The sequence below is a fragment of the Pan paniscus genome, chromosome 3 (assembly GCF_029289425.2).
Source record: "Pan paniscus chromosome 3, NHGRI_mPanPan1-v2.0_pri, whole genome shotgun sequence".
NCBI classification, from domain to species: Eukaryota; Metazoa; Chordata; class Mammalia; order Primates; family Hominidae; genus Pan; species Pan paniscus.
Window position 1 is genome coordinate 30,740,342 of NC_073252.2, and position 8,214 is coordinate 30,748,555.

Sequence of the window (8,214 nt, forward strand, 5' to 3'; positions counted from 1 at the left end):
ATAGATTTATATAATTTGGTCATCCAAGTTTCCACAGTAGACTTGGATATGGGTGTCAGTGGTAGATCCTTTACTTCCCAGGGTCCCTGGGTAACTCCTCTGCTTGTCAAGGCAGCAAAGCAAATGCTCCAGCTGCCTCTTGGCTGAGAGTGTCTGCCCCACCTCGTTGGTTTGGCGGCAGCTCCCCTTGGCACTGGGCTTCTTGGCTATAAGAGTGGCTGAGGTTGAATTGATCCAGGCTCTCTACAGATGTTGTCACTACTCCCCTATGCTATTGCTCATCAGAACCTATAACAAACGAAGTCCTCAGGAATTCAGAGACTAATATACTCACTATCCTCCTTCCCACCATGATTTGCACTTTGTACATGCCTACTTAACAGAAAGATTTCACATCTCATTTCCCACAGCCATGTGTTTCACATAAGTGTCATTTTATAGATTAATAGCCTTTAGCGAAGTGATAACTAGTTAGTGAATAATTCCATTCCATAATTTCCAGCTTCCAAATTCAGGGCTCTCTGTTATGTTATTACTAATGTCTTTGTACAATCTCTAAAACTTGAGAATAAGAATAGTCCAAAATTTTTTAATTAAGTTTAAAAAATAGTCAATGTGACATTAGCAATAAATATGAAACAAGACTCATACTTGTGAAATCAGGGAACCAGAAAAATCATACAGGCAGAAAGGGTGCCTAAATCAAGCCATAAGAAGGAACAGTGGTGTGCATGAGCCTAAATGGCCAATGAGAAGCACCCAAGAGTACTAAGAAGACTGAATTGTATCTTTAGCCTTAGGCTGACAAATGACATTTTAAAATACCCAATATTTTAAGAGTACAGATCATAGCTTCCAAAATTTCATTACCTAGCAAAATATTTGCCACAAAATCAATCCTAATGAAGGAGGAAGAAAATTTTAATTTTGAAAACAAAAAATACAGGTTGGTGTAGTACAACATTTATGAAACCATCTGAGTTTTATAGTGTTGCATTTTGAGTTCCTTGGGAAGCAAATTCCAAAACAGAAATTAGTATGCAAGATTGCTGCCAGGATTAATACTTGAGGGAGAGGGTACAACAAGCAAGATTGACAGATGGGATCGTCAAACTGCAGTGCAGTCACAATAAGGCCTCAGTTGTTCTTGCAGAAGAAGCTGTAATGGCCCTGTAGAATTGTCTCAAGTTGGAGTGACAGGACTGGGCTTATATACCCTTGCATGGCCGAGACTTTTGATGCAGTAATCCTGTGGAAAGGACACAGGGCTAATAAAAAACCAGCTATGACCCATGGCTGCTTGACAAAATCTTGTTTGTTTTTTTTCTATTATGTGTCTCCAACTATTTAAGAGATTTTAAGACATAAAATTTTACCCAAATAGGTCACGTAAAATTTTTGCAAAACAGCCAAATATTCCAGCCAAATGTACAAAGATTTGGAACACAGACTGTGTCCAGCTGAGATTAATGGCACATACCAAGCAGAAACACAGATAGAAGATATTAAGGTAAAGTGTTAGTTGTTTCAACAGTCTGTCTTCCTCACACTCTGCTGTATCCTTTAAAAGGAATTCTGTTATACCAACTGTTTCTTTTTCTCTTCTTGACCTTCAATAAATATTCTGTCTGTGTAACCTTTGTTTGCCGAGTGTGATGGTTAATTTCATGTGTCAATTTGAGAGGGCCACAGGGTACCAAGATTAAATATTGTTTCTGCGTATGCCAGATGAGATTCACATTTGAATCAATAGACTCAGTAAACTAGATTGTCCTACACAATGTGATTGGGCATCATCCAATCCATTCAGGTCCTGAATAGAGTAAAAAGCAGGAAAAAGAGAAATTTTACCTCCCACTCCCCACCTTTGCTTCACTGCATAAACTGGGACATGCCATTTCATCTTCCCCTGCCCTCAGACTGATTTGACATCATCGGCTCCTCTGGTTCTCAGGACTAGATTACAACACTAGCTTTCCTGAGTCTCTAGCAACTTACAGACTGAAAACTGAAGATCTTCTCAACCTCCATAATCCATGAGCCAATTTCTCATATTTATATATTTCACTGGTTCTGTTTATCTGGAGAACCTTTACTAATAAATATTTTGGTAGCAAAAATGGATCTTGAGAAACAGATTTTAAGGATAAGTTTTCTGAATTGGTTCTTGGGTTTCTGGAACTGGCTTTCTAATATGATTAGATTTAAAGACACTAATGACCCTAATTCTAGTAGTAAGAGAGCATTGATAGTCCATGGTATTATGAACTGTTTACAGAGATATACAAAATATCTGTATTGCTTGCTCCTCCTAATCAACTTCTTATAAGAATGACTTATAAGAAGAAAGGAGCTAAGTGACTCTGCATATGTCTTTAAACATTTTTGGAACACTAACAAATATAATGGAATTGGTTGGTTGCTCCTAATGTCCCTGGGCAAAGTGGGGAAAGAAAAAGAAGAGCTCAGGGATTCAAATTCCCAGCTGAAGAGCCCCATAAATGTCACAAGAGATTCTATGTATGCCCTGAAGGAGACCTTTATCTCCTCTAGCTGCAGAGCTAGAATTCCTGAAAATGAAACACAGAACATCATCTTGTGACTGGCTGAATTACAATGCAAATTGGAACTTCCAGCCTCTCAGAGTGTCTAATGTTAATATGAGAGCATTGAATGGAAGGGAATGGGATTCTATCAGTTGAAATGGGGATATTTGGGAAGACCATGATGAAGTTGAGGGCATTGAGCCCCAAACTTGGATGAGTCTTCTTCACCAGTAAAGAATTCTCCCTACCCCAGTGGAGTGACTCTCCCACCCTCAGCAGAATTGACCTCCCTATTCATCCCCAGCAGAAGTCTCCACCCACAGTAGTATCAGCCTTTCCACCTCATCTGAGAAGATTAATCCTGCATTGCCTGAGAAAAAATTTAATACCTTCCCACCAGAAGTAGCTGCTATGCAAGACAATGCTAATTCTCCTCGGGACTCACACGCCACACTACTTTGTTTCTAGACTTATAACTAGACTCATGTCTTAGCAGGTCTTTAAAGGGGAGGTATGATGTTTGACCCATGAGAAAGAGTATTACACTCTAAAAGAACAAATTGAGTTTTCTAACTAATACAGATAGAAATCTAGGGAACATGTGTAGAAATGGATACTAAATGTGTGCAGTAATGGTCAAAAAGTCATAAAGTTGGATCAGGTCTAATTTTATTGACATGGGCTCACTATGCAGGTTCTGCACTTAATGTTATAGCTTGGAAGTTACAAAGAGCTGGAGTTGTTTTATTTGTTGGTCGGTTGGTTAGCTGAAACATGGACCAAAAGATGGCCAACAGTGACTAAACCAAATATTCAGGACATACCTTTGTTTAATATAGAGGGAGAAATAAAAGCTTATGGAGATTGGAATGTTAGGGTAGATTTGTCATTTAGGACATACTCATCCATACTGAGAAGGTCTAGAAAACATATCTTTTACCAATAATATGAGAAATAAATTAGTGAGGGGAGCCCCAGTATCCTTGAAGAACTCTGTGATTACTCTTCTCTGAAGGGCAGAACTTAGAGTGAGAACTATAGTCACTGAATTAGGAAACCTAAATGGAATGGAAATAATTGGATCTGTGGGCTTAGTGGTAGCATTCAGACACAAATAGTAAGTTGAGTGTGGTTACCATAATACATCATAGAGTCAAAGTATCAATTAGAAGAGTCAGACTCTTACAAACTCATGGCATTGGCTAATCGATTATGGTGTTCCTTAAAACGAAATACATAGGAAACCTAATAAACACTTACCTGATCTGTATAAGCAAAATTTCCAGGTCAAGTGAACAAAAGTCTAAATTAAATTATAAAAACAGTCATGATCCCTCATTCAATTCTCAGACTTGAGTCAGTTTATAAACTCAGAGCTCTTTGAATGAAGATGAGGTCATATCCCTTTGAGGAAGAAGTCTCCAGGGCATGTCATAGATCTTCATGGCAGCCACTCCTATCACAGACCCAGAAGCCTAGGAGGAAAAAATGGTTTCACGGGCTGGGCCCAGGGTCCCTATGCTATGTGCAGCCTAGGGACTTGGTGCCCTTCACTCCAGCCACTCCAGCCATTGTTAAAAGGGGCCAAGGAACAGCTTGGCCCATGGTTTCAGAGGGTGCAAGCCCCAAACTTTGGCAGCTTCCATGTGGTTGAGCCTGTGGGTGCACAGAAGTCAAGAATTGAGGTTTGGGAACCTCAGCCTAGCATTTCAGAAGATGTATGGAAATGCATGGATGTCCAGGAGGAAGTTTGCTGCAGGGGTGGGGCTCTCATGGATAACCTCCACTGGGGCAGTGCAGAAGGAAAATGTGGGGTCAGAGCCCCCATACGGAGTCCCTACTGGGCACCACCTAGTGGAGCTGTGAGACGAGGACCACCAACCTCCAGAACCCAGAATGGTAGATCCACCAACAGCTTGCGCTGTGCACCTGGAAAAACTGTAGACACTCAACGCCACCCTTTGAAAGCAACAGGAGAGTGGCTGTACCCTGCAATGCCACAGGGGCGAAGCTGTCCAAGCCCAAGGAAACCTGCTTCTTGCATCAGTGTGACCTGAATGTGAGACATGAAGTCAAAGGAGATCATTTTGGAGTTTTAAGATCTGACTGCCCTGCTGGATTTTAGACTTCCATGGGGCCTATAGCCCCTTTGTTTTGGCCAATTTCTCCCATTAGGAATGGCTGTATTTAGCCAATGCCTGTACCCCCATTGTATCCAGGGGGTAATTTACTTGCTTTTAATTTTACACACTCATAGGCAGAAGGGATTGCCTTGTCTAAGATGAGACTTTGGACTGTGGACTTTTGAGTTAATGATGAAATGAGTTGAGACTTTGGGGGACGGTTTGGAAGGCATGATTGGTTTTGAAATGTGAAAATATGAGATTTGGGAAGAGCCAGGGGAAGAATGATATGGTTTGTCTCTGTATCCCTACCCAAATCTCACCTTGTAGCTCCCATAATTCTCACATGTTATAGTAGGGACCTGGTGGAGGATGATTGAATCATGGGGATGGGTCTTTCCCATTCTGTTTTCATGATAGTGAATGTGTCTCATGAAATCTGACAGTTTTAAAAATGGGAGTTTCTCTGCCCAAGCTCTCTCTTTGCCTGCTCCCATCCACGTATGGTGTGACTTGCTCCTCCTTACCTTCTGCCATGATTGTGAGGCCTCCCCACCCATGCGGAACTGTAAGTCCAATAAAGCTCTTTCTTTTTTAAATTGCCCAGTCTCAAGTATATCTTTATCAGCAGCATGAAAACAGACTAATACATATCCTTTGCCAATTTTTAATGAGGTTACTTGTTTTTTACTTGTTGATTTTTCTAAGTTTCTTATAGATTCCAGGTGTTAGGCCTTATCAGATGTATAGTTTGCAAATACTTTCTCCCATTTGGTAGGTTTTCTGTTTACTCTGTTGATAGTTTCTTTTACTGTGCAGAAGCTCTTTAGTTTAATTAAATCACACTTGTCAATTATTGTTTATGTTGCAGTTGCTTTTGGGGACTTTGACAAAAGTTATTTGCCAAGGCCAATGTCGAGAAGGGTACTTCAGATGTTTTCTTCTAAGATGTTTATAGCTTGAGGTATTATATTTAAATCTGTAATCCAGTTTGAGTTGATTTTTGTATATGGTGAAAAGTAGGGGTCCACTTTCATTCTTTGCATATGGTTAGCCAGTTACCCAGCACTTTTTATTGAATAGGGAGTCCTTTCCCCATTGCTTGTTTCCGTTGACCATATAAAAGATTGTGTGGCTTTATTTCAGAGTTTTCTATCTATTCTATTTCATTGGTCTATGTGTCTGTTTTTGTACTAGTACCATGCTGTTTTAGTTACATAGCCTAATAATATAATTTGAAGTCAGGTAGTGTGATGTCTTAAGCTTTGTTTTTTGTTGTTGTTTTTTGTTTTGTTTTGGTTTGTTTTCTCTAGGATTACTTTGGGTATTTGGGCTCTTTTTTGGTTTCATTTGCATTTTATTGTAAAACATTATTCTAGTGTTTTCTAATTCTGTGAATAATGATGTTGGTAGTTTGAATAACAATGAATCATAAGTTGCATTGCACAGAGTCTTTAGTGTTTTCTCCATATAGAATCACATCATTAGCAACAGAGTTAGTTTGAATTCTTGTTTTTCTATTTGGATGCCTTTTATTTCTTTCTATTGTCTGATTGCTCTGGCAAAAGTCAAAATATCCATTATAAGAAAGAACTGAACAAACTTCTGAAATTGAAAAATCCTCTACAAGAATATCACAATACAATTGGAATTATTAACAGCAGAATCAACCAAGATGAGGAAAGAGTCCCAGAGCTCAAAGACCAGTTATTTGAATCAAATCAGTCAAACAAAAATAAAAAATTTAAAAAAAACAAAATCTTTGAGAAATATGGGATTGCGTAGTGAGACCAAATCTATGACTAATCAGCATTCCTGAGAGAGAAAAAGAGAGCAAACTGGAAAACATATCTGAAGATACAGTCCATGAAAATTTTCCAATCTTGCTAGAGAGCTGGATATGCAAATTCAAGGAATACAGAAAACTTTCGTAAGATACTATACAAGATGACCAACCCAAGGCATGCAGTAACAAGATTCACCAAGGTCAAGGCAAATGAATAAACATTAAAGGCAGCTAGAGAGAAAGGTCAGGTCACTTACAAAGGGAGCTCCATCAGACGAGCAGCTGACCTCTCAGCAGAAACCATAAAAGCCAGAAGAGATAGGGGACCTCTTATCAACATCCTCAAAGAAATGAAATTCCCACCAAGTATTTCATGTCCCACAAAACTAAGCTTCATAAGCAAAGGAGAAATAAAATCTTTCTCAGAAAAGCAAACACTAAGAAAATTTGTTGCCACCAGATAAGCCTTACAAGAGGTCATTAAGGGAGTCATAAACATGGAGACAAAAGATTGATACCTGCTACCACAAAAACACACTCAAGCACATAACCCACAGACAATATAAAGCAATTATACAATAAAAGTGTGCAGGAATTTTTATTGCCTTTCATTTTCATGAGATATTATACTGATCCATTACATTGATGATTTTATACTGTTTGGATCTAGCAGGCAAGAATTAGCAACTATTCTAGACTTATTGGTAAGACATTTCTGTGTCAGGGTATGGGGAATAAATCTGACTAAAGTTCACAGACGTATATCTCAGTGAAATTTTTAGGGATCCAGTGATATCAAGAATTTCTAGATATTCCTTCTAATATGAAGGATTAATTGCAGCTAGCTCCTCCTACACCCAAAAAAAATGCAGAATGCCTAGTGGGTCTCTTTCGATTTTTGAGGCAACATATTTCCCATTTGAGTGGGTTACTCTGGATCATTCTCCAAGTGCCCAGAACACTACTAATTTTGAGTGGGTTCCATAACAAGCAAAGTCTCTACAACGGGTCCAGGCTGCTGTGCATGCTACTCTGCCTCTTGAGCCATATGATCTAGCAGATCCAATGGTGCTTAATGTGTCAGTGATAAATAGGGATAATATATGGAGCCTTGGGCAGACCTCTGTAAGTGAATCACAGTGCAGGCTTTTAGGATTTTGGACCAAGATGCTGCCATTCTCTGTAGACGATCACTTTCCTTTCTAGAAACAGCTCTTTGCCTGCTAGTAGGTCTTAGTAGAGACTGAATGCTCAATCATGGGCTACCAAGTAACCATGCAACCTGAGCTACTTACCATAAATTGGGTATTATTTGACTCAGTAAATCATAAAGTTGGCTGTGCATAACAACCCTTCTTGATCTAATGGAAGGGTTATGTGACTGGACCTGAGGAGGCTCTGAAGGCACAAGTAAGTTACTTGAAGGTCTCGAATGCTCCTAGTTCCTCTATGCTGTTTTAACTGTTGCTATGCTGTTTTAACTCTCACAGCTTGTACCTGTAGTTTCATGGCAAGTTCTCTATGATCAACTGACAGAAGAGAAGACTTGAGCCTCGTTTACAGATGGCTGTGCATTATATGCAGGCACCACCTTAAAGTAGACAGCTGCAGCACTATAGACCCTCTCTGGGACACCTTTGAAAGATGGTTATAAAAGGAAATCCTCTTAGTGAGCAGAATTTTTAGTAATGTACCTAGTTGTTCATTTTCCTTAGGAGGAGAAATGACCAGACATGCAATTATTTACCAACTTATGGGC